The sequence below is a fragment of the Hemicordylus capensis genome, chromosome 4 (assembly GCF_027244095.1).
Source record: "Hemicordylus capensis ecotype Gifberg chromosome 4, rHemCap1.1.pri, whole genome shotgun sequence".
Taxonomy (NCBI): Eukaryota; Metazoa; Chordata; class Lepidosauria; order Squamata; family Cordylidae; genus Hemicordylus; species Hemicordylus capensis.
The window spans coordinates 192,242,071-192,268,574 of record NC_069660.1 but is presented as its reverse complement, the minus strand read 5'-3'; the positions used below and the strand labels follow the sequence as shown (position 1 = coordinate 192,268,574).

Here is a 26,504-nt window from a genome sequence, read left to right as displayed (position 1 = left end):
GACACTCTCTCATGTAACCTGGACCTAAGCCATTCAGGGCTCAAAAGGCCATAACCATCACTTTATACTTTGCCCGGAAACATGTCAACAACTAGTGCAACTCTTTGAAAACAGGCATAATGTGGTCTCTTCAGGATACCACAGAGACTAATCTGGCTGCCACATTTTGAACTAATTGAAATATCTGAACTATGTACGAAGGCAGCCCTACATACCTGTACAGCACATTGCAGTAGTCCAACCTGGAGGCTACCAACTGGTGTACCACTGATAATTCTCCTCAAAGAATGGGCAGAGTTGTTGAATCAATCACAACTGGTAAAAAGCACTCCTGGTCACAGCCTCAGCCTGAGGCACCATGGGGAGACCTGGGTCCAAGAGCACTAGCAAGCTATGAATCTGTTCTTTCTAGGGGAGTGTAGCCTTGTCCAGAACACTATCCCGTCTTGCAGATTACAGCCCCCAACAATGAGTACCTCCATCTTGCTTGGATTCAGCTTCCAATTACTATCCCTCATCCTGCCTATTACTGCCTGTAGGCAGGCATTTAAGGGGCTAACTCCATTTCCTTATGTTTATTATTATTATTATTATTATTATTATTATTATTATTATTAATTCAATTTTGATACTGCCCTTCCAAAAAAGGCTCAGGGTGGTTTACACAGAGAAATAATAAATAAATAAGATGGCTCCCTGTCCCCAAAGGGCTCACATTCTTAAAAAAACACAAGATTGATGACAAAGAGAAATAGATTTGAGTGTCATCAGCATATTGATAACACCCAGCATCATATCCCCTGATGACTTCACCCTGTTGTTTCATGTAGATGTTAAAAAACATTGGTGACAGAATGGAGCCCTGAGGACTTCATACAGTAGCTCCCATTTAGAAGAGAAACTGTCACCAAGTGCCATCATCTGAAATCTAACTGGGATATAGGAGCAGAACCACTGTAAAACAGTGGCTCCTCTCCCCAAATCCCTCAGGCAATCCAGAAGGATACCATGGTCGATGGTACTGAAAGCCACTGCAAGAGCCAAAAGAACCAGCAGAGTCACACTCCCTCTGTCAATCCCTGGCAAAGGTCATCTATCAGGCTGACCAAAACTGTTTCAGCCCCATAGCCCGCCCTAAAGTCAGTCTGCTGAACCAGAACTTGCAGGCGCAATACGTACAAAATAAAATTGCTTCCTTGCTGCATGTATTGCTGCAGCATAGGCCTTCAAATAGGTTCTATGATGTGTCTTATCAAATCCAAGATGAATCTTCCTCCAATTGCACTCCAGTCACCTACCTTTCTGCTTCAACTCCTGTAGCCCTTCCGTATATCATGGAGTTAATTTTGAAGTGGGTCAGAAAGGACTCTTAGGAGAGATCGTGTCTACTGCCCTGGTATATTCCTTGTTCCATGTATCTACCAGGGCATCGACAGACTCACCGACAGAATCAAGGCCCTTTGGAATCCTGCTGGATCCAACAGCCTTCTTGGGTGGACCATTCTAATAGGTTCTCCACTCCTGCAGGGGTAATACATGACTTTGAAAATAACCTTAACTATGAAGTGGTCCATCCATGACAATGGAGCGACTACAGGAGATCTCACCCACGGAACACTCCCTGATCTGAAAAAAAGACCAAATCCAGCAACATGCATAAGTCCTAGAACTAATTGGGATAGGCCATAGTTGTCATGGCTGCTATGAACTACTGAGCAGCATCAGACAAGCCAGCCCCAAAGTGAACATTGAAATCACCCAGCAACAAAAGCCTGGATGACTCCAATACCAACTCAGAGACCAGCTCCATCAGCTCAATTAGGGATTCTGTAAGGCAGCCGAATGGACGGTACATTAACAGAATCCCCAATCTATCCTGAGTCCCCAACCTAAGGACACTCAATATAAGTCAATTCTCTCACAGGGATCTTGGTAAGGGAGATGGACCACATCTCTTATGGACCACAGCCACTTCACCCCTCCCTGCCCACTTCCTCTAACCTGCTCAGCAACAGAGTACCCTGAGGGAAGAGGTTGGACCCACATAGGACCACTAGCCTCCCCCAGCCAGGTCTCTGTTATACAAGCCAGGATTTGACCTCAGGTTCATCAAACTGTGGTGTGCTGTTATGTGCTAAGGTGGCCATAGAATATAATAAACATGATCTTTTATCCATAAAAGGATGGATATCAGGTGATTTTTGGTTAATATTGTTTATTAAAATGGTTAATGAACTTACTTTAAAAAAAACCCTAATTATTACTCAGGGGACCATGATGGAGCTAAATCATCAAAATGCGGGTGGGCGGGGGGACTGTGGACCTGAACCAGGCCCTGTGGACCTGGGCCCTGATTTGATAAGTACCTAACAATGCCCCTAATGGTGCAGTGGGGAAATAACTTGACTAGCAAGCCAGAGGTTTCCGGTTTGAATCCCCACTCATATGTTTCCCAAACTATGGGAAACACCTATATCAGGCAGCAGCGATATAGGAAGATGCTGAAAGGCATCATCTCATACTGCGCTGGAGATGGCAATGGTAAACCCCTCCTATATTCCTCCAAAGACAACCACAGGGCTCTGTGGGCGCCAGGAGTCGACACCAACTCGATGGCACACTTTACCTTTAACAATGCCCCTATTTGTAGCTACCATCCTCCCTAACATGTTTAATCACCTATGAAAATGAAATACATCAATCACTCTTTTGGCAAGCTTTGACAAAGATCATATCTTTAAAAGTGTGTTGTGGAAGATAGAGCAAGATATATTCTGCCACAACTGGGAGTATAATTATATCAAAAACTCTGCACTATGTGTATTTTGCTTTTAAAATATAAATAAACGGCACTATCTGCATTTCAGTCTAGAAGGAAAGTAGGCTTTTTCTGATATGTACTAGGGAAGCTCTGCTGTTTGAATTCTATTGATCTATGTTGCACATACAGATCAGCATTATAACAGTTATCTTTTAATCTAGCACTTCTTCACCAAGAGCACAAACCATTTGGAAGTTCTTTATTCTAAGTCATATCCTGGTGCCATTTTACTGCCAATGCATAACTGTTTGTGGCAGATATATTAGAGAATCGTTATTAAACCCATCTGTTCAAATGCCTATTTGTCTCTCCTTTATGTGAAGTCATTGTTTTAATAAAAATGTTGAGAGAAGAAATGAAGAACAGAAGCCATACAAAGGCAAGCCACCTTTACTTGGATGTGTGGCTTTCCGCAGCGATATTCAAGAACTCCAACAACAGTGGAAAGGACATCACTCTAAATGGACCACATTTAGAAACATACAGCCTATAGTGTTTAGCTGGGGGAAAGTATATGAACTCCGAAATGAGATGAGTTTGACTTTTTTCTTCCAGAATTTGGAAATCATCACTACTTCTGAAACCAATAAATAAATACTGTTTATTTTTAATTACTAGTAGGCTTTCCTTGTGCAAATCCAGTTGATATCAAATAAGAAATTAATTATTAAAATAATAATGCTTTTCAACAAAATGTTCTCAAAGCAGTTTACACAGCAAATGAAATGAAATAAAATGAAAAAAAAATGGCTCCCTTAACTGATTCAATGAAATGAAAAGATGGCTGCCTTCCTGCCTCAACAGAGCTTACAATTTAAAAGGAAACACAAGAGCGGCACCAGCAAACAGGCACTAGAGATATGCTTTGCTGCATCACAGTGGGGCAGTTGCTCTCCCCCTGCTAAACATAAAAGAGTCACCACTTGAAAAAGTGCCTCTAGTCTTTGCTCAGGTAGCAGGGATATATTGGGCAGTTGTTGGATTTGTATTACCACATTTTCACGTAGATACCCCAGATATGGATATAATCTGCAAGCTAGTATTACCCACACAAAATGGAGATATATATATATCTCCCACACCTGTGTATTCTGCACACTGGACCTCTCTCTATCTGGGGGCTTCTTTCCACCCACTTAGCCCTTCAATGCTTTGCTTTTTCCACCAACCCTCCAGTGTAGACTTGTCTTCCCATTTTGGATGGGACTCCCTAGATCCCAGAGAGAGCTGCTGATCAAAGGCAAGTGTCCCTCAAAGGTGTGAGTGTGAACAAAGGGATTGCCTTCCATAATACAGTCCTCCTGGATGCCTCTCTAGGAAGATACACTCTCTTGATTTAACCCTGTGTTTAAATCACACTGGACAGCATCTGTGTAAAACCCAGAACTGAGTGGAATGGAACAACTTTCCAAAGCACCATGGCTCACTCAGGAGGTGGAGGAAGGTGCAGGGTTAGGATTAGAGACTGGATGAAGGACTGAGCAAACAAGGCTGTGGGGGGAAATGAATAGCCCTTACCTACTTAGATCTCTGCACTCCCATACCCAGGGAAACAAAAAAACAAAAAAACCTGTATAACCCATGGGGTATATATGTGAAAATATATTATTGCTTTTGTAATTTATGTACAAACACATAAAACATGTTTATTGGTTGGGTGGCTTAACTTGGTTTAGCTCACCTGTTTGGCATGATCTGTATGTTAGTGGTTTCCTTGAAAACTGAGATATCAGAAAGATATGTGGTATTCCTATAGAGAACTCAATTTTATGGTTTCAAGGAGGCCAGGGAAGGTGAAAAATACAGTCACGTGATATATCAAATTGAGTTGTTGTGCTGTAATAATGTGTGTGTGTGTGTGTGTGTGTGTGTGTGTGTGTGTGTGTGTGTATATATATATATATATATATATATATATATATATATATATATAGGCTCTTCACTAGGGGGTTTGTGGGGAGAGCGGGCTTAGCCCACTCTCCCCACAGACAAGCAGACAGTCTGCTCTGGGCAGCCGTAGTGGCCACCTACACGACTGCCGGCTCCATCACTGAGCTGGCCAGGGCTGGGGAGTTCGGGGGCCACGTGGCCCCCGGAAGCTCCAGCATGTCCTGCGCAAGCGCGCAGGTCATGCTGGAGAGACCCCCGAACTGGGAGGCTGCTTTTCAGCCTCCCAGTCGGGCGTCTACTCGTGAGTAGCCACAGCACAGAGCTGCGCCGCCGCTACTCACGATTTTCAAAACCGGGTTTGCGGAGCGCTCACTCCGCAAACCCAGTTTAAGGGGCGGGCTACCTAAGTGGGCTAGCCACTTGTAAGCTACTGGGCTCGCCTGTGAGCTTGGTGGTTTACACTAGCAGCAAAAATCGGGCTAGGCTCTCCTAGCCCGATTTTTGCTGCTCATGGGAATAGCCTCCCTATCTGCTGTCACTGAATAGGGTATATTATGTTCTATGTTTTTAATTTACTTTGGTGGCATATCACATGTTTTAAAAGGTCTTTTTGCTTCCATATATTAGAATAAAAATACTAGTCTATATAGCTGAGAATTGGTTTGTAATGCTTTAACATTATACCAAGTAGAAGTTAGGATTGCTACAGACTTCTGCCTAACAATCACGTGATGCCTTGATGCATTCTAGCCTTTGAGGAGGGGGAGTGGGGACTTTTGCTTTTATGGAATACAAGTATGGAATACCTGAGCAATGATGCCATGTCATAATGCTGTGTAATTCCCTGATACATTCTTGGGGGGAAATAATGGCAGCCACCCGTGCAAATACACAGGGATGACAGTATTCCCCACAGATATGCAATGGGGAATTATGCTGCTGCTTCTGCTGCTGCAACATTTCCTGCTGCATTTCATAAAGGGAAATAGAGTGAGCTGTAGGGAAACCCAGTGGCTCTTCTAGTGCTGCCCTTAAAGCTGGCAGCCTTTTCATTCTTAAGGAAGAAAAGTGCTGCCTATGGAATTGCCGCTGCCAGTTTCAGTAACCCCTACCCTGTTGGGAATTCTCTGTGGTAAGAGAAACCCTTTTTCATTATAGCAGAGTGCACAGAGGCACAACACAGCGGAATTTAGTTAGGCATGCATGTGTGCTGAGAGTAAAGTAACTTGGAGCCAGTTCACAGTTTCAAATCAATATATAAGGCATTTATTAGAGAACTCCATTCTAGATAGGAGTTAGGATCTCTAATCTAGCTAGTTAGCTGGATGCAGATGGATTCTGCATCTTCTCTGCACACATGGTGCAGGGAGAGGAGCTTGCTTGCATGTTGCAAGGTAGAAGGGACAGGAAGAGAAGGGAGGAAGGAAGTTAGTCCCTAAGAGTAGCAATCTACATTCCAAAGGGATCGTATCAGAGCAGTAGAGAAGAGATGACCAATGTCTTGACCCTCTAGCCCTCTGACTCACTAGTCTGTCCTCCACTGTCTTTGAGACAAGAGACAGCGCAAAGTCCTGAACTTCCAACATACCCGCCCACCCCAAAATTTGTAAAACTTTTGTTGGTCCTTCCACAAAAGTAATGGGGTTTCTGATGCCATCGAACACCCCAGAACGGCTGATAATTTGGCAAAAGTGCCAAATATGTTTGGCCCACCATGACCAGGCAGGTTATTCTCTATAATTTTCTGAACTGCATCCAGCCATTCCTAGTTCTTGTTTATAGAGTTTTGTTGATTGCAGACTTGATACACTTGGTGGTCATTCACACAATCAAAAACTGTGTTCTACCTGGGTTTGGGAGCTGTGTGCGCCCAATGTTTGGTTGTGTGGAAGCAAGTTAAGAGGAAAACCTGGGTATAAGTGATTGTGTGGAAGCAAGGTAAGGGGTCCTCCTACCTTGCTTCCACACGATCACTTCTACCCAGGTTTTCCTCCTGCCTTGCTTCCAGACAACCAGTCATTGGGAGCACACACAGCTTTTAGAGCACAGCTGTGCAGAACACAGTTTTTGATAGTGTGAATGACCTCCCAGTTTCAACTTTCAGCCAGACATGGGCCTTGCTCAGGTGGTAACCTTGGGCCAGTCACCAGCCTCACCTATCTCTCAGGATTGTTGTGAGGATTAAATCGGTTTGAAGGTGCTATGATATCTAATGGTTTCACAGAGTTATAAAAGGCAAATGCTGACATTTCAGCTGGGAAGAAAATGTTCAGCCAACGTTCAAAGGCATAACAGGCTATCTGATAGTTAGCTGAGGTACCCTTGGTCGAGCATAACTGTTCCAGTTTAACATGCTGGTTGGAAGGGATCTGACCACATCTAGTGCCTCTTTTAGCATTGTTTTTTTAAAAACACATTTCACCAACCAAAATTTGTACTGCCAAAGTAAAAAATAGATTTTTTGCCTCTAACTGAACTCTATCTAAACAGCCTTTGTCAAAGGTGCTATGAGGCAAAATATTATTTTGAGTGATCTCTCCCCCCACCCCCCGGTAAAACCTTGAATGTTAGCTGCTATTGCAAACCAGCCAGGTCAGTACCCGCTTCTGATCTGTTATCAGCTTAAATAATGCCCCACATTACATGTATAGTAACAGTATGTGATGACTAAAATCATTATGGTTTCATAATGTGTGCAAGAACACGCACACACACACAAATCAATTGAGTTGTCATCTTGGTGCATCTTGCTGATAGCCAAGTAAAACCCCTTCTTTGCCTGAGTGATCTCAGCGTGGGATTTATCAAAAGCGCAGGTTGATGTTGAAGAGGCTTGCCTTGAGATGGGAGTGGGATGCAGAAAAGCAGCAAGTTCAAAATAGAGAAGGGGAAGATGTGGGAGAGAATCAAGGTCATGACAGAATCCAGGCAGGAAGAGATTAGCTCCTGGAGCTGATCCTTTCTTTTGCAGATTGCAAAATTCTTTCAAGAGACAGCTCTGGGGCTTTAAATACAGGGGATTTTTCATTTGCTTATCAAATATTTCTCTCTCCTCCACCGTTTTGTGAGTTTCAAATTCAAATTCAAAACTACAGTAAATACAAAATGGATTAACACCGGATTACAAGTAAAGATGCGGGTGGGCAGCAGCGGCAGGAGTGGGTGGGAGGGACGGGACCTCCCTACATTTCAGATCTTCACTTTTATTCCCTTTAAAGATCAATCTCCAATACTAAGCTGCTGTATTTTTTTTAAAAAAACCCACTTTAAAAAACAACAACAGAGCCATATGTTAATGTGGCTATCAAAAGAACAGTTATTCTTTAAAATAGTGCAGGGATAGGTAAAGAATTCAGAGGATTTAACTGGCTTTAATATAGACATTCATTACAACACTACGATGTCTGAGGATTTCCTTGTATCTTTAGGGACTAATGGCACATGATGTACAAATGTGGTGTGCATAATGCACAAATAGCTCTGACAGCTTTCTTCTTATAGAAAAGTAGCTTGAGGAAGGTGGAGTTTGACGTGGAGAGGCAGCAGGAGGGAAGGGACCACCCACAGTTTTTCTACTTCAAGTCACTCCCCAGCTGCTCACACCTTAATGGATTAAAACTGTATGAGGCTGTTCTCATGAGCAGCCAAGGCCAGGTTAGGGCAGCAAAGCCCAGGCTACGTTGCTTGTAGGAACCCCTGGTTGCTGACCGGCGCCCGGCAGTGCCTTGGCAGAAAAACCACTGAGGGAGCCAGCCCGCCTCTAAAATGTAAAGGAGTGAGTGTTCTTAGCTTCATTTACTCTATCGTGTGTCAGAGCCGGCTGCTTGCAGCCAGCACTGAAGCACTGATGGGTGACCCCCATTGCAGGGGGGTCTCCGGAGGTTCCCCCTCCCCCCATTGCCCTCTGTTAATAGCCAAATCACCCAGTTTGGCTGGCCTTCGGCCCATTCCAGGCCTGTCCTCCATGGGGGTGGCTATTTTGGAGGCCACCATGCATGCCAAATGGGCCTCTGAATAGCCGGGACACACAGAGGCCCACTGGGCATGGGTGGCAGCCTCCAAAGAGGCTACCATGATGGAAGGCAGGCCCAGAACGGGCCAAAGACCATCTAAACTGGGCAATTTGGCTATAAACAGAGGCTGGGGGGGGGACCTCCCTGCAGCCTGGGAGAAGCCCCCGGAGCAGTGGCAGTCAGTTCTTTTTCTTTTTAAAAAAGTTTTTAAAATTGCGAAACCTCCAGACCTGAACCAAATGGGGGGTGTGGGTTGGGGTGCATGAAACCAAACATGCCCAGTCCGGTTTGAGTCTGGTCCAGACTTGAACCTAACTGGACAACCCAGTTTTGTGCACACCCCTAGCCAGGACACATCGTCCCAGCCTCCAAAGCTCATCTTGGCAGGAATGATGTGCTGCTCATTTGGGAGTGCGGTTTGCGCTCCCAACAGCAGAACTTGGTTGTCTGGAGGGAAGGTGAGTAAAGTAAGCCTTCTCCCTGCCCCACCCACTGCCTTGCCCACCTGGTCCTAAGAACGACCTTAATTATGTCCCATTGCCCCTCATGCTTCCGTGACACCCAAGACACTTTCCTTTAAAAGAAGAAGGTTCCATGGCTATGTTTGCACATCACATACTGTCAGCCTCTTATGCATTCAGTTACTTTGTGTTTTGTCAGTATGAGTACATTAAGAATTGGGAACATGGGACCTGCATACAAGGTTACCACTAGGGTACATCATAGGGTACATCCTAGTACCCTAGTAGATGTCAACACATAGGAGATGACAACACAGAGGAGAGCTTGTCCCCTTTGCTAAGCAGGGTCCACCCTGGTTGCATATGAATGAGAGACTTGATATGTGAGCAATGTACAATATTTCCCTTGGGGGATGGAGCCACTCTAGGAAGAGCAGAAAATAGGACTGAGAGAGATTCCTTCCTGCAACCTTGGAAAAACTACTGCCAGTCTGGTTAGACAATACTGGCCAGTCTGGGTAGACAATATTGAGCTAGATGGACCAGTATATAGTGGCTTCCTATGTTCCTATGTTCCATATAATACTGGTTCATGGACATTCTTAGGATATTTTAAATGTAGTTAAGGTAACATACTAGTCCACAGGTATTGGGGCTGATGTTTGAAGACTCTCACCTACTATATTCTCATGAGTTTGCATCCTAGACTAGCTCCAGGCAGGCAGATGAACTCCACCCAGATCCAAACACAGATTCAGAGAGAGATTTTTCAATGAAGCCAAATATCTTGGTTGCCTTAAATACAAACCCGAACTAAACTGCTAAAAACAAAAAGTAGTAGCTAGTTCAATGATCAAGCAAGCAAGCAAGCAAGCATTCAGGAGATTCTTTTGAGGGGTCCTGAGGGCTTTCTTCTACTCATTGTTTATGGAGAAACAGCCTTCCCCAGCAAGTCATTTGAAAGGAAGGGGAGATGGAGCAAAATAAATAGTTAAGCAGGGTCTAGATCTGGTAGCCTCTTCTCCTGGTGCTCAGTAAGAGGCTGTTCACTCATACTCACAGGCTGCTGTTCAGCAACAAAGTCTTGCTGGGTTCTTAACCCTCATCCAGATTTGGGGGTAGTTTTCCACCCACAGCTGCATAAACAAGTAAACCACTGCACTCCCTGCTAGGCCCTTGTTGACAAACATTCACCTGCCCTCTAGTACACAATATATCCACAAATACGGCTCTTCACCATTTATGATATTTATGTTATTAATAAAATATGATACCGGGTAGAAAATTACCCCCAATTGAACGGGCTTTCTATGGTGGGGTGGTTTCTATCCCATTCCCATTATGAGTCAATTGGGAGAAAAAACACTCCAGAAATGAATAGGCTTTCTATGGTGGAGTGGTTTCTATCCCATTCCCATGTTAAGCCATTTAGAATGGGGGAAAACACCCTGTTTCTTTTTTGAAACTTCAATTTTGTTTCGCCTGATGATAGTGTCCCCAAGCCAGTCTAAGGCAATGCTAGATATGGGTTATACAACAAGCAAAAATGGCAAAAGGTGGTCTACAACCAGTCTATCACTTGCCCACTGCACAGTGCTGAGGTGGGGTCTGGATCCTCTGGTGAGAGGCCAGACCAAGAGTGCAGCAGGAGGAGGCAGTGATTGAAGCAACGTCCTCCCCTACAATCATGAACCCTGAGGGAGGAATCAAAATACTGCCTGAACACCTGGAAAGCCACTGCCAGCCAAAGTAGGCAATGTAGCTCTAGATGGACCAATGGTCTGACTCAGTAGCCAGCCTCTTCCTGTGTTCCAATGGATGCACCTTGACCTAACAGAACTGAAAGCATATCTTGGCCTGCTAGTCCTGGCATACCAATCATGAAGCACAGTTGAGTCTGTGGGCAGTATATTTGTGGCCTTCTTATTTTTGTGCTACAGTGCAGCAGAGATGATTTGAGAACATCTCAAGTAATTTAAGATTCAATGACGAAGCCACATGACAGGAGAGAGGAGTGATTGACAAGCTGGCAACCATTAGATAATTTGAACCTTGTTTGTGCAGAAGCTACAGCACAGCTACATTGCTGGATCTGACCAGCAGTTGATGAGCAGCTGTTAGGTTTCCAAAGTGCTGTACCTTCTGGCAAAACATGCCAAGCAAGCCAAAGAAGTATGGTTTGAAAATATGGTGGTGCTGTGATGCAAAAACATCCTACTCACTGACAGGGAACATTTACCTTGGAAAGCAAGTTGGAGGACTGCAACACAGACAGGTAGGCCCCTGCCACTTGTGCAGCAATGTGTGCAGTCATGGAACAATACTTGGAACAATGCTTCCAGTGAACTGCCCCTCCTCATGCACTCCAAAACCTTGTTGAAACATCCCTCACCCACAATTAAATGATGTACCAAGAGTGCATTGGTACATCCACCAGTGACATCAGGGTGGGTGTGTTCATGCCACAGACCTGATGTTCTCGCGTGCACAGGACAATGTTCATCTGGAACTGCCCTCAGAGATTTTTGGTGAGGGAAAACATTTTTTCCAGTTTGACAGAGGCTCTCCTGAGCAAAGGACTGTCCTGTGTAGGCACTATGAGACACAACAAGCCAGACATACCCCCAGATATGCAACCACATTCACAAAGGGAAGCACTGTCATCTGTGTTTGGTTTGGATGGACAGAAAACATTGGTATTGTTTGTACCCAGGAAGTTTGTGCCCGGGACAGCTGACAAGAAACCAAGCAAAAGATGTTATGATTGTGGATGACCAACCAGTAGAATGCACTTGACAAGCTTCCAGATGGCCTTTAGGTCAGTCACAGTGTGTCCTTTCAGATGAAATGCTGAGAACTGAGATGCTGAAGTATGGATTCTCATTAGTGTGCTGTTTGAAATGTTCATTTTTCTTTGCTAACAGCTTACATTCTCAGTAACGTGCATGGCACAGGGCACTAGGCTTGGGATGTGGCGGTTACCGCTGCACTCCCCTGGAGTGAAATATTCAGTGATTGTTGGTTTAGTGGCCTGAAAAAGTTGAGAGGCTTCCAATGTAACTCAGGAGCAGGAAGTCCTACTCATGTGTCAAGAATCATGACTCCAGATGAGAGTTAAACTGAGGCTGGAAGCTTTGTGTGTTCCTTTGGCACTTCACTCTTTCCTTGCTGCCATTCAGCTACAGGGCAAGTACTTTTCTTTTTCTTTTCTTTTTCTTTGCCAAAAAATCCAGCTACTTGAAATAAAATATAGAACCCCGAGGAGTTGGAGTAAGGGAGACGATATTTAAAAAAAGGAAGGAAGGCTTTGAGATTGAGTAGGAGAGGAAAGGAAGCTCAGTTTGAAAGTGTGTGCGTGTGTGTGCATACACGCATGCATGTGCAAGGGGCATTTGCAGTTTAAACTTTGATGCATAACATAATCCCTTTGCTACTTTGCTGAACACCTCCCTGGGTGGCTGGGCTTAAGGCTTTCCCCTCTGGCTTCTAGCTGAAGAGCCTGTCTTCCCAGAATAAGATCACTACATTTTATCTATTAGGTTTGCATTTTCATGATGCAATGGTTATTTACTTTGTCTGAATTTAATATAGTTCAATATGTTAGCAATTCATCCCCCTTGTGCAGGCTGATAGATTTCAGTCCACCTGGACACAAGTACTATAGGGCAAATTGCCATCATTTGGCTTTTCTACTGAATATTTGTCATTATTAGATTACAATCCAGCCAAGGAGATCCTCATACAGAGGATCTTGGACACTGAACACCAGAATGATTTAAGCTCCATTTCGGAGACCATAAGAGGGCACCTAGGTGACTTTAGCCAGGGACCTGCTAGCTACCTAATGTCACTTTCTCTACCGAACCTTCACAGGGTGTTTCTCAGAGCAAGATACGATGCCATATCATCAGCAGTTCTATCTGGAAGGTTTTTGAAAACTCCTTTGGCCAGTCGGATTTGCCCTTGTGGCTCAGGTGAGGTTGAATCTGTCCACCATCTGTGTCATGCCCTCGAGCTCCAACAACGAGGAGGAAGGGGAAGCTGTCAACTTCCCAGCCGATTCAGGAATGTCTGAGGGGTAGAGCCTGGCTGTCAGTGTTCATGAGACGGCTGTGGTAGATCCAACTAATGATTTAGAGCAGGCACTGCAACCTGAGTCAGCAGAAGGCGTGGGGGACCAATGCGAAGGAGAGCTATCTAGTGAAACACCAATGACTCTCCAACAGCGCAGAATCATGAGACGCAGAACGCAATTAGAGGCTGTTAAGAGGAGCAAACGCCTTTTGCTGAAGGCTGATAAGCCATGAATTCCTACCAGCTGGGAGCTCTCGGTGTGCTCTATAAATAACATCTCCAGCCTCCTACTCATTGCTGAGAATCAATGTTCGTAAATCATCCTTGCCGACAGCGTTCAGCCAAGCCGTATCCGAGTTCAGCAGCTCTGCTTGCTTTGTGAACTTCCTTAGCGGCTGGCCAGACCTTGACAATCTGCTGTTGTTTTGCTCTTTTTATAATGATACAGGAGCGTAGGGAGGCTGGCGGTGGCCCATGTGCCACTGCTGCGGCCACATGGCCCCGGCCCCTGCATCTGACGTCAGATGCAGGGGTCTGGCTAGCCATGTCCCCGCCTCTGACATCAGATGCAGGGGCGTGGTCTCCCTCCCAAACAGGGCCGCGCAGCCCCGTTTGGAAGGGAGATGAGCCCACACTGCATTGGGCAGTGTGGCCCAGAGCTACTCTCCCTGCCTTAGAGGTTCAGAGCCAGCTCAAAGTGTCTCTAAACTAGTTACCAAACTATTTTTCAAAGCTGGTGGCTTACATGATGCACAGCATTACGTCTCCCCAACACTCCACCTCGGGGCTGCAGCTGGCTTGTAAGTAGCCCTGATGCTGTTCAGAACACGTGGTTGGGCAAGGGGCACTATTGCAGTTTCCCCCATTTGTTGCAATGGGGAACACTGTGGTAGTGCTGCTTGCCTTGCACAATGGCTGGCTCTGAACAGTGTTGGGGACTCCATATGAGTCCATGGCAGCCCTGGGGCAGAGCATTATGGAGATGTGATGTTATTAGTTTTACATTTATATCTCGCTTTTCCTCCAAGGAGCACAGAGCGGTGTACTACATACTTGAGTCTCTCCTCACAACAATCCTGTGAAGTAGGTTAGGCTGAGAGAGAAGTGACTGCCCAGACAGAGTCACCCAGCTAGTATCATGGCTGAATGGGGATTTGAACTCGGGTCTCCCTGGTCCCAGTCCAGCACTCTAACCACTCTAACCACTACACCACGCTGGGTCTCAATTATGATTGTGCATAATGTAAGACAGTACCTGAACTGGAGCTGAACTAGAGAGTTTTAAAATACTGATGAATCAGGAACTATCTGAACCCAGTTTTCAGTGGTTCATTTGCCTGATTCTAGGGCGTGTGGGCTGGTCTTGGGGCAAAGGCACTCTTACCACTGGACTTCTGGGCCAAATTCCACAGCCTCCCCACCCACTGCCTCCCCAAATCCTGTCCTGGTTGGTGTGGCTGCCGCACCGTACCACCGCACCACACAGCTGAGTGTGACCGTGACCTATGCCGGGCGGGGCGGGGGAAGAGGGGACAGAAATATGTGGGATGGGAATATGTTATGTTGCATGTTGAAATGTTTCTGCTAACGTATATTTGCATAAATACACCTGTTTTATATTCTTACATTATTGTGAGTTCGGTTGCTGTTTGTTCCCTCAAGAACCCATATGTTAAAAAATACTGTGTGTGTCACAGTGTATGTGTGTATGTAGGGGGATGCTGCTTAACTTGCAGTCGGGGGTCGGTGGGCTCCACAGGCCTTTACGTCCAGGCTCCAGAGTTACCTAGGTGCACCTGTGCCTTGGGGACAGGCAGGAGGCAAAGTCTTCTCTAGCATTTGCTGAAGGGGGTGTGGTGCCATCTGCAGCAGACAAAACATAACTTAATGGTGGTAATGTAAATAAACGGAAGCCGTGAAAATTCCAGAGTGACGATTACAGCACTTGAAAATGCATATGTGATTTTGGCCGTTGTCTTAGCCATCTGTATTCCAATATTGCTGAAACGAATCACTTAAGCTTTTTAATATTTCCAACAGTATGGTTGCATGCAGATAGTAGATTATTTTATATTGGGGCCCAGAGTGGCAGCTTGCTCAATTTTAATCTCAACAAAAAGCTCTATCAGAAAATCCAGCTATACTTCATTTGATTGTCTGACTTAGTTTAGTGTTTTAAAAACTTCCTCCTTAACCTTCATTCTTCTCTCCCTCACAGAGCACCACTTTGAGAAACAGAATTCTATTGCTATCTTCTCATTCCTGAAAAAAAGATTTGTAGGGGAAAATGTGAAAAAATAACACATTCTAGTAAAGGAACTGAAAAAGATATCAGACATAATCTAGTCAGCCCGCCGCATCTATTCATTGCCATAAACTGCCAGAGCTTATAACAATATAACCACTCTCTTCTCAGCCATTCTGTAAACAGCAGCAGCATCCAAAGGAAGAGCACAAAAACATACTGAGATTCTCTGATCCTGCTCATGCTGGCAGGGTGGAGGAAGTATAATCATTGCTCAGAAACCACAATCCTATATGGCAGGGGCATTTTTCTTTCCCCTGGACATTGAGGATCAAGTCTGTTGCCTCACAGCTCCCGCTGTCTTGTGGGGTGTGTGTGTAGTTGTGGGGAAGGCTCCAAATCACTAGGAATGTGCAAACTGGTTCGGATCTGAACTGGTTCCGGTTCAGCAGTTCGGATCCAAACCAAACCACCCCCGGTTCAGTTCGGATCCGAACTGAACCGGGGGTGGTTTGTTTCAAACCGGTTAGGACCCTGAAAATTGGTAGGATGGTAGCTGGCACCCAGGGGTACCTGTCACCCAAACCCCAAAGCAGTTGTTAAAGTTTATGGGTCTTTAAGGTTTTTCCTCATAGGGCATACATGGAGCTTTCAGCAGCCCCATAACTGCACTTGGGGGGTGCTGGGGTGGCCCAGAGCGAGTGGTGGTGTAGTGCACATAGGGTGCCAACCACCCCCATGGGTTTCTAACCCATGGGGTACAGGGTTCTCTTGTTTCTGAGGTATTGAGTGTGGATTCTATGATAGCAAATGAGATTTTCAATGACACCATGAATCCACACTAATATGCTATCATAGAATCCACACTCAATACCTCAGAAACAAGAGAACCCTGTACTCCGTGGGTTAGAAACCCATGGGGGTGGTTGGCACCCTATGTGCACTACACCACCACTCGCTCTGGGCCACCCCAGCACCCCCCAAGTGCACTTATGGGGCTGCTGAAAGCTCCATTATAACTTCTTATGAGGAAAAACCTTAAAGACGCATAAACTTCAACAATTAACCAAAAATCAGCTCTCTGCCCAAATCCTTTGAAAAAATTCAGGTAGCTTCCCTGCCCCTAACCGGCACTACCACCAACCCCACAGCACTCTAGGCCACTCCTCCCCCCCCCCCCCGACGTGAAGCGATACACCCTTCATTATATCTAATGGGGAAAACCTTAAAGACACGTAAACTTCAAAAATCACTTAAAAATTACCCCTTTGCCCAATTCCTTTCAAATAATTCAGGTAGCTTCCTTGCCCACCCTAGGAACTACCAGCCACCACACTGCACTCTATGACACCCCTTTCCCCCCGACGTGAAGCTATACATTTGCTGCAATCCTCATTATTCTCTATGATGAATTCAAAAATACTTTAACAATTCACCAATAATCAGAGGAGTGTCCAATTGCCTTGGGATTTTTTGGGTGGTAGGCACCCATATCTGTCTACCACCAACCCCACTTTTGTGCCCCTAGGTGCTCCACAATAGGGGATATGGACTGGTTCAGGTCCCATTATACTCTATGAGAAAAATAATTAAAAATATTTCAAATATTCATAAAATATCATACTGGTGTCTGGTTGCTTCAGGGTTTGCATGGTTGTTGGCACCCATGGGTGCTACACAATAAGGAATAATGGTCTCATTCGAATCCCATTATATCCTATGAGAAAAAAATAAAAATAATTTCCAAAAATTCATAAAAAATTGTGCGAGTGTCCGATTGCTTTGGGGTTTGGCTGACAGGTACCCCTGGGTGCCAGCTACCATCCTAGCTACTTTTCAAGATCCGAACCAGTTCGGTTCGGATCTGAACCGGTTCGGATGCGAACCGAACCAGGGGGTGGTTCGGACAAAACCAAAACCGAACCACCCCCTCCTGGTTCGGACCCGGTTCGGATCTGAACCGAACCGGGCGAACCGGTTTTGTGCACATCCCTACAAATCACCCACTCCATCTCTCTTCCTGGCTGCCACCACCACGCCTGCTGCCTGAGTGTTGCAAATGTGAGGAAATGGAGAGCATCTCAACTAATCAAGGCTTAGCTTTCCTGCTTCAGGAGCTGCCTTCTAATTTTTTATTATTATTTCTTGTTTACACAGTCAGACAGGTGTTGATGTCTGGATAAAACAAACCTTTCAATGAGTCCTTCCCAAGGACCTGGGATGGCTGAATTTTATTGTCTGTTATAGATATCGTCGCAGAATATAGGCTGTTCCCAGTAAAGCTGCTTTTTGTAATTGGCTGATGGTGATTTCTGTGGCCCCTATGGTGTTGAGGTGCTCTTCAAGGTCTTTTGGAACTGCACCCAGGGCGCCAATTACCACTGGGATTATTTTGGTCTTTTTCTGCCACAGCCTTTCAATTTCAATTGGTAGATCTTTGTATTTGGTGATTTTTTCTATTTCTTTTTCTTCTATTCTGCTATCCCTTGGTACTGCTATTTCGATTATTTTGACTTGTTTTTCTTTCTTCTCGACTACAGTTATATCTGGTGTATTGTGTGGCAGATGTTCGTCTGTTTGTAGTCGGAAGTCCCATAATATTTTTACATCTTCATTTTCTTCCACTTTTTCAATTTGATGGTCCCACCAATTTTTGGCTAGAGGTAGCTTGTCTTTTTTGCAGATGTTCCAGTGTATCATCCCTGCTACCTTGTCATGCCTTTGTTTGTAGTCAGTCTGTGCAATCTTTTTACAACAACTGATTAGGTGGTCCACTGTTTCATCTGCTTCTTTACAAAGGCAGCACTTGCTGTTTGGTGTTGACTTTTCGACTTTGGCTCTTATTGCATTTGTTCTTAGTGCCTGTTCTTGCACAGCCAGTATTAAATCCTCTGTTTCTTTCTTCAAGTTGCCATTCTTAAGCCATTGCCAGGTCTTGGTGATGTCTGATTTTCCACTTATATTGTGCAAATATTGACCATTCAGGGGCTTATTTTTCTGCTCGGTTCTTGACTTGTTCTTTCTTGTAATAAATAATAATAATAATTATTATTATTATTATTATTATTATTGTTATTGTTGTTGTTACATTTATATCCCGCTCTTCCTCCAAGGAGCCCAGAGCGGTGTACTACATACTTGAGTTTCTCTTTCACAACAACCCTGTGAAGTAGGTTAGGCTGAGAGAGAAGTGACTGGCCCAGAGTCACCCAGCTAGTTTCATCGCTGAATGGGGATTTGAACTCGGGTCTCCCCAGTCCTAGTCCAGCACTCTAAGCCCATTGGCTACCCAGCATTTGTTGTATCATGTGCTCCACTCCTACCTTTCTACTTTGGACATTTCACAGCTGCTCACCAGAAAGCCAAGTTTAAAAATCAAAGAGGGGAAAAAAGGGAATGCCCATGTGAGTAAAACCAAGATGGGTGAAAATGGAGAAACGAACGCACTGAGAGAGAGAGAGAGAGAGAGAGAGCAAAGTTACACCGAAACAAAGGAGAGAAAATACATAATTGTGAAGAAGCAACAGTGAAAGAGAGAAAAGACAAAGCAAATTGGGGACGAGGAGAAAGATAGAGAGAGAGAGAGGAAGTTTTTAAGCCTTTTCATTCTCCAATCCTCTTGCAAAACTGTAATTTAAGTTTCCTTCCTGCACCCCCCACTCAGCTTTTGTTTTTTGTTTTTGTTTGTTTGGAGGCAGGGCAGGAGGAGGTTGATGCTGTTTCTGTCTTCTCCAAGGCTAGACTTTGCTGTTATTGCACATTTGTGCAAACCTGTTCAAGTTTCCCATCAACCAAGTTTGCAAGGTGATTATCATTGTTTTTAATGTGTGTGTCTGTACAGTATGTGTTTGCAGCTGAGCAGAGACTGTGGCTCCCTCTTTCTTTTCTCCCCAACTCTCCTCCTCCTTTTTAATGCTAAACTTTTTAATTAACATTTTGGTGTTGATACACCCCTATATGGAATCATTACTACCTCTTGTTAGGCAAGCTAGCTGAACAGAATAAGTGTTTCTGTTCATTACAAAGAATAGTAGAAATAGAGGAGTGATTTGTGTGTGCTTTTGGTTTCAGTAAATTCTGGTCAGTAATTTTTTGTTCATCCCAGGGAGGAGAGTTAGTCATAGCAAGCATGAATTGTCCCCTTTGCTCCACCTTGGTTTTCATTTGGATGGGAGACTACATGTGAGCACTTTTAAGATGTTCACCTTATCAGAGGTAGGAGTAGTGATCAGCCATCGCTCCCCCTAAAGAGTTAACAGGGAGTGAACCCTTTTCTTGATTGACACGCTGGTGAACTCCAGGGCAGCCAATCAGTGCACCAGGTGAGTGGGACCAAGAGAGCAGTTGCAGGGAATTCTGGGAACAAGAAGGGCAGTTCTTTGATAGGGAGATAAGGACATGTGGCCATGGAGGATGGCTGCAAAAGAATGACTCTGCAGATCCTTGAAAGACAGGAGGGCAGGACATTTCAATTCTCAAATGGAGTTTGGTGAGTTCAAGGGAAAAGGGAAGTTTAGTCTAGGGAAAATTTTGTTTAGTCAGACTTTGCATTAGAATTTAGATTTCTTTGGTGTGTGCATGTTTTGCATATGCTTGATACTGTTTTATTATAAAAAGTACCTGCAACATAATTGAAACAAGAAACACTAGCCTACTCCCATCCTACCTAGGGCATTGCAAAAGACTCTATAAATATTTAAACATGCCTAAGACAACCTATTTTTTTTATCTACTAAGTGTTCTTAACTGTATCTAAAAAAGCTAGAAAGCCTCAGACAGAAGCAGTCTGCAGTACTTGAATAAAATTGTATTTAGGTCTTTAAAAAAACAAAAAACAAGCCTCTCCGAGTTGGTTCTTAACTCAAGGAAAGGTGGGGCAAAGGGGGACTTTTCTGGTGCAATGACGTCCTCAAATGGTCAGAAGTTATCAGTTTACTCACCACATGTAGGCTTGCACGTGGAAGGTTTTTGTACTTATCCAATAGCAAAATCTATATATTTAATTCTCTTGGGACATGCGTTCCCAGGATTTGGCGGCGGAACTCTCGTGACATGCTGCAAGAGTTCCGAAGTGAGGACTGAGGAGGAGAGGGGGAAGAAAGTGCTGGTGGTGGCTGGCCGGCTGGCTGGCGGTGGAGGGGGGACATAAAGGCGGCGGCAGGCTGTGGGCGGGGGGGGGGGAGACAAAGGCGGCGGTGGGCAGCGGGTGGGGAGGAGAGAAAGGCAGCGGCGGGGCCTTTCTTGGCCGCCCACCATGGCTCTGTGTGGGGTGAGGAACGGGAGGGGAGGAGGGCTGGAGAGCACGGGGCCAGAGGGAAGGGGAAAGAGAGGAGAGATGGGGCAGGAGGAAGAGGGAGGGGAAAACAGCCGGCCCCAAAGTGCCGCACAGATGCTCTGTGAGGGGTTGGCTAGTAAAGAGAGTTTTCCTTGGGATTCCAACCCAAGCCAAAGGAGGTTCAATCTCTGTTGATAAAATGGGTGGTGATGGCAGCCTTTTGAACCTATCAATAATACAGGATATTTTATGAGAAGCCTAGCCAAGCAGCTCAGCAGAGATGATTCAGCATTTATTTCCCTCACATAAGCTTGCTCTGAAACAAAGGCTTTAATCTGCTACAAGTGCATTCAGCTAGTTTATGTGCCAGGACTCTCAATGCAAAATATGGTATGTGCAGGTGTGTGGGAAGTACAGGTACAACAACAACAACAAATATTTATATTTGTATTTTCTTCATAACTTTCTCTTTAAAAACTATCTTTTGTTCAGTCATCTCCAGGCTTGACTACTGCAATGCGCTCTATGTGGGGCTGCCTTTGTACGTACTTCAGAAACTTCAGTTAGTTCAAAATGTGGCAACCAGATTGGTTGCTGGGGCAACCTTGAGAGACCATATTATGCCTGTTTTGAAACAGCTGTACCGGCTGCCGATATATTTCAAGGCAAAATACAAAGTGCTGGTCATTACCTTTAAAGCCCTGAAAAGCTTAGGTCCAGGTTACTTTAGAGAGCTCCTTCTTCTGCATGATCCTCACTGCATGCTAAGGTAATCTGAGGAGGTCCATCTCCAGCTATCACCAGTATGTGTGGTGGCGACTCAAAGAATCCTTCTCTGGAGCCGCTCCTGGGCTGTGGAATGCATTCCCTGCAGAAATCCATAATTTGAATTCTTTATTGGCTTTCAGGAGAGCCCTCAAAGCCCTGTTTGGCCTGGCCTTCCAGGGTTTTTAAATTGTTGTAAATGGTTTAATGTTGTAACCTGGTTTTTCAGGGTTTTTAAACAGTTCTGATTGTTTAATTGTTGTTTTATGGTGTTTTATAATCTCTGTTTTAACTGTTAATTGATTTCAATGGTTTTGTTTTAACTGTAAACCACCCTGAGCCATTTTGGAAGGGTGGTATAAAAATTGGATAAATAAATAATTGCAACACTGCAAGAGAAAAGCAAAGCAGTTCCAACCTTTTGCCCGCTTTTCTGAATGGTGGGTCCTCTTTCCCACCCAACCCCCAAGTTACATTAAAAAACAAACAAACAAACAAACAAAAATCCCAAGGCCTCCCCCCCCACACAAAATCACCATGATTTTTTTATATTCTTGCAAATTCAGTTGCTTAAATATTGGATCCTTTAGAGCAGGGCTGCTCAGTGTCAGCCCTCCTGCAGATGTTGGCCTACAACTCCCATAATCCCTGACTACTGACCACTCTGGTTGGGCTATTGGTGACTGGCTGGGGATTATGGGAGTTGTAGTCCAAAAACAGCTGGGGGGCCTAAGTTGAGCAGGCCTGCTTTAGAGACAGAGGGGGGAGTGAGGAAAGAAGTATGTGGGGGTGGGAATATGTTAAGTTGCATGTTGAAATGTTTTCTGCTGATGCATATTGGCATAAATATACTTGTGGGGGGGGGGCGGGGTGATGCTTAACTTGCAGGGGAAGGGGGTCCAAAGGCCTTAGGTGCAGCACTGCCTATCCCTAAGCATTGACTGCACAAAAGGGAGGGCAGGATAACAACTAGCAATATTAATTGGACTATCCCAAGGTTGCAAAGTGGCTGCTTCCCAGTATTTGGGGGGACTGCATGAGAAAACAGTATATATTAATAGTGAAATTGGGCCCTTTATTAATAATAATAATAATAATGTGTAAGCAATGTCCAGAAAATACAAGATGCTAGATGTGGTTGAACTGTCATCCACTTGCCCGTGAGCAACTTGCAAAGCATCTGAATTCCACCACTACCACCACCGCCCAAATCAGGGCAAAAATCAAACACTTTCTCAGTCAGTTCTAGGTTTGCGTATTCTCCCTAGTCCTAACTTATCCTTTGGCTATACTTCCCTGCCAGCCATACCCTTCAAACACCCCACTCCCCATCCTCAATCCTTTACATGGAAAGCAGGAACAGTGGCATTTCCTGCAGTGACACCTTCTCTTTTATTTGTTCAGGCTTTTACCCCTTAGGGGCTGCTGGGTCTCTCAGCTTTCCTGTTTGTCTTTTTAATGGTGTTTTTGTTTTTGATATTTTATTATTTTTACTGTTTCACTGATTTTAAGGCTTTAGAAGTAACCTTTCTGGAATTTTATTGTAAGTTGACTTTTGTACACCGCCCTGAAATTCATTATGAAAGATGGTGTAAAAATTGATCGATCGATCAATCAATCAATATGCACACCCTAAGAGTCTGCATGCTTTCAAACAAAAGCCCTGTCCTAATCCAGTAATTAAAAGAGTATTGTTCCGTCCTGAAATACACAAATATGCTTCTCACAAGAGCCCCATTCGGACATTTTCCCTCCCCCCAAGCACTCATGCTTACTGACCCGAAAGTGGGTAGCAAGTCCCACACTGGAGCTATCAGTCACCCCCTCTCTCCGGCCAATGGCAGCTACAGCAGCAGCCAGCAGAGCTATAACAGTGATCTCCCTGGACTGCCAATCACGGAAGTGCCTTCTCTCTCAGTCACAGTGGGTCCTTCTGCAGATGACAACCACTTTAACCATGAGAAACTGGAGGGGGGGGGGTGAGTGACAGCTTTGGGGCGGGACTTCCTACCCACTTTCAGAGCTGTAGGAGTGAGTGCTTTGGCGACGGCAGTGGCAGATCTGAAATGGGTTGAGGTAATGCAAACGCACCTGTATGCAAATCAAGTGCCATTGTTCATCAACGGATATTCTCCCATTGTCTAACATAATAGGTCGCTTTCACTTCATATCTAACAATATCATGTCCTTTCCTTTATAATTCTTGATTTCAAAAAATCTATTTCTCAAAGGAGTACACACTTTTGACATGTATGTGTAATATACTGTTAGCTGAAAACAAGGATGGACAGATTTTTTTTGTTTACATTTCCTCAAATAATTTCCTTTTATTTCTGTTCTGCTAACAATCCCTGGGATCTTTTTAGCCCCTCACTAAAAAAGATCCTTACCTAAATCCCTATTTCTTCATGTATTTTAAAATATACCCTACACAAACCTCTAGTGCAATAATACACTGAAGTACACTTTTAAATGCCTATTTGTCTCATAACATCTGTTCTGCTGGGAAATGGGAGAGGGATCATGTATCCCTTGCTGGGAAGTGAGAGAGATAACATGTATCCCTTGCAAATTTTGTCAAGAGAGAAATTTAGAAACAACCCTACAGAAAGAACTAAAAAGATCAAGTCTATTACAGTCTATAAGCCACCTAGTGGTGCAGTGGGGAAATGACTTGACTAGCAAGCCAGAGGTTGCTGGTTCGAATCCCCACTGGCATGTTTCCCAGACCAAGGGAAATACCTATATCGGGCAAAAGCAATATAGGAAGATGCTGAAAGGCATCATCTCATACTGCACAAGAGATGGCAATGACAAACCCCTCCTGTATTCTACCAAAGACAACCACAGGACTCTGTGGTCTCCAGGAATCAACATCGACTCGATGGCACACTATACTTTTATTACCAGTCTAGCCAGCATAGGAAGAAGGTAAAGAAGCTGTGTTACACTGAGTCAGATCCTTGATCCATCTACTGTAGCTCAGTATTGCCAACACTGACTGACAACAGCTCTCCTGGAGATGCAGGGATTGAAAATGGGACTTTCTGCATGCAAAACAGATGGTCTACCAGTGAGATATGGCCTCATCTCCAAGTAGTAAATCATTATACAAAATGGTCTTTAATAAGAACATCCTTAGATCACTATTTAGAGTTTCTTCCTTTTCTCAAAACTCCCCATTTCATTGATTGATAAAGTGCCGTCAAGTCGGTGTCGACTCTTAGAGACCACATAGATAGATTCTTTCCTGTCTTCAACTTGGCCTTTAAGTTATCTCAGTGGTGCAGTCATTGCTGTCATAATCGAGTCCATCCACCTTGCTGCTGGTGGTCTTCTTCTTCTCTTTCCTTCAACCTTCCCCAGCATTATGGACTTCTCAAGGGAGCTGGGTTTTCGCATAATGGGTCTGAAGTATGATAGTATGAGCCTGGTCATTTGTGCCTCGTGAAAATGTTGGATTGATTTCTTGTATGATCCATTTGTTTCTTTTCCTGGCTGTCCATGTATCCTCAAAAGTCTCCTCCAGCACCAAAATTAAAAGGCGTCAATACTTTTTCTATCTTGCTTCTTCAAAGTCCAGCTTTCGCATCTATAGAGGTCACAGGAAAAACCTTTGTCCAAACGATTCTAATCTTTGTAGGTATAGATACGTCACAACATCTAAATATCCTTTCCAAAGACTTCATTGCAACCCTACCAAGTGCTAGTCTGTGGCATACTTCTTGAATGCTGGATTCTTTACTGTTGATGCTTGATCCTAAAAGGCAGAAGCTATCCACTACTTCATTGTCTTCATTATCAATTCTGAGGCTGGTTGCTGTACCCGTTGTCATTAGTTTGGTCTTCTTTACATTTAGTCGTAGTCCCATGTTTTTCACTGTGCTCCTTGACGTTCATTACTAGAGCTTGGAGATCATCTGCATTCTCTGCTATCAGAGTGGTTTCATCAGCGTAGTGCAAGTTATTGATGTTTCTTCCTGCAGCTTTAAAACCCCACTCATCTTCTTCCAGTCCAGCTTCTCTCAGTATATGTTCAGCATATAAGTTGAATACAGAAGCACTCAGAGCTCAGTAGGTTTTTACATTTTCCCAAGCTGTTAATATAGAGATAAAATCCTAGTTCTATTTCTTGAACTAGTTGAGAATGAGGTCCATAGCATATATTTAACAGGAATGGAAAAATATTGCTGTACCATTTCCTTCTATAGAGATACTCCATCCACCCGTTGCATCAACATCTGAAGTTTGCATACATCAAAACAGTATACTATACTTGGTAAGCCCGTACCTCCCTGGATTGGTGCAAGACATGTCTTGCCATTCTCAGAGATGTCAATGTTCATTTGACTGCAAAACTGAGCACCATGTCATTCTATTCTTTCAGTATTTTTAGTGGCCTTGTAATGCCTTAGTTCAGAAAAGAAAGTGCTCCAGGTATTCAAAATCTGACACCAACAACTAGATCTCATTTCACAGGCAAGAGGCTCTTTCATCAGATTCAGAAGATAATGCATCTTTCAGGAGAATTATAGAATATCTTTAATTTAAACAGTAAGAATCCTACAATTCATATTGAAAATATTGTTTAAAAAGAACAAGCTTTGGGAAGGTTAGCAGGTTGAATGTGCCATTGAAAATCCCCCCTCCAATCACAGTATTTTCCTTCCACCTCTCATAGACTCTTAGGGAACTCCATTTTTTGCATAATTTGTCCTATTCAGTAGGAAAATATGATAATAGTTACATACCAGGGATTCATTGTTGCCTTCCTTCTACTTTTATTCAAATTATATAGATAATTGAGAGCTATGATAAGGAAATACTTATGGCAAGAAAGACTTCTTTAAAAAAAAAAAAGTGTTGCAATTAGTCCCCCGATATATTTCATTGACTAGAGTTTAGATGTGATAGCGGGGGGGAACATTAAGATGTGTCTACATGGTACACAATTTTGTGC

General features: G+C 44.1%; 1 protein-coding gene across 19 annotated transcripts in view; it reads right to left on the bottom strand.

The window, feature by feature from the left end:
* LOC128324954 (uncharacterized) overlaps positions 1-26,504 on the bottom strand; it is a 128,599-nt gene that overhangs the window by 31,592 nt on the left and 70,503 nt on the right. For 6 of the 19 annotated variants that reach the window (XR_008307182.1, XM_053250192.1, XM_053250187.1 and 3 more), the window contains one exon: positions 21,471-21,647. The exons of the other annotated variants lie outside the window; for them this stretch is intronic. The gene's annotated coding sequence lies outside the window, so the exon portion shown is untranslated. The remainder of the gene's footprint in view (positions 1-21,470; positions 21,648-26,504) is intronic. 19 annotated transcript variants of the gene reach the window in all.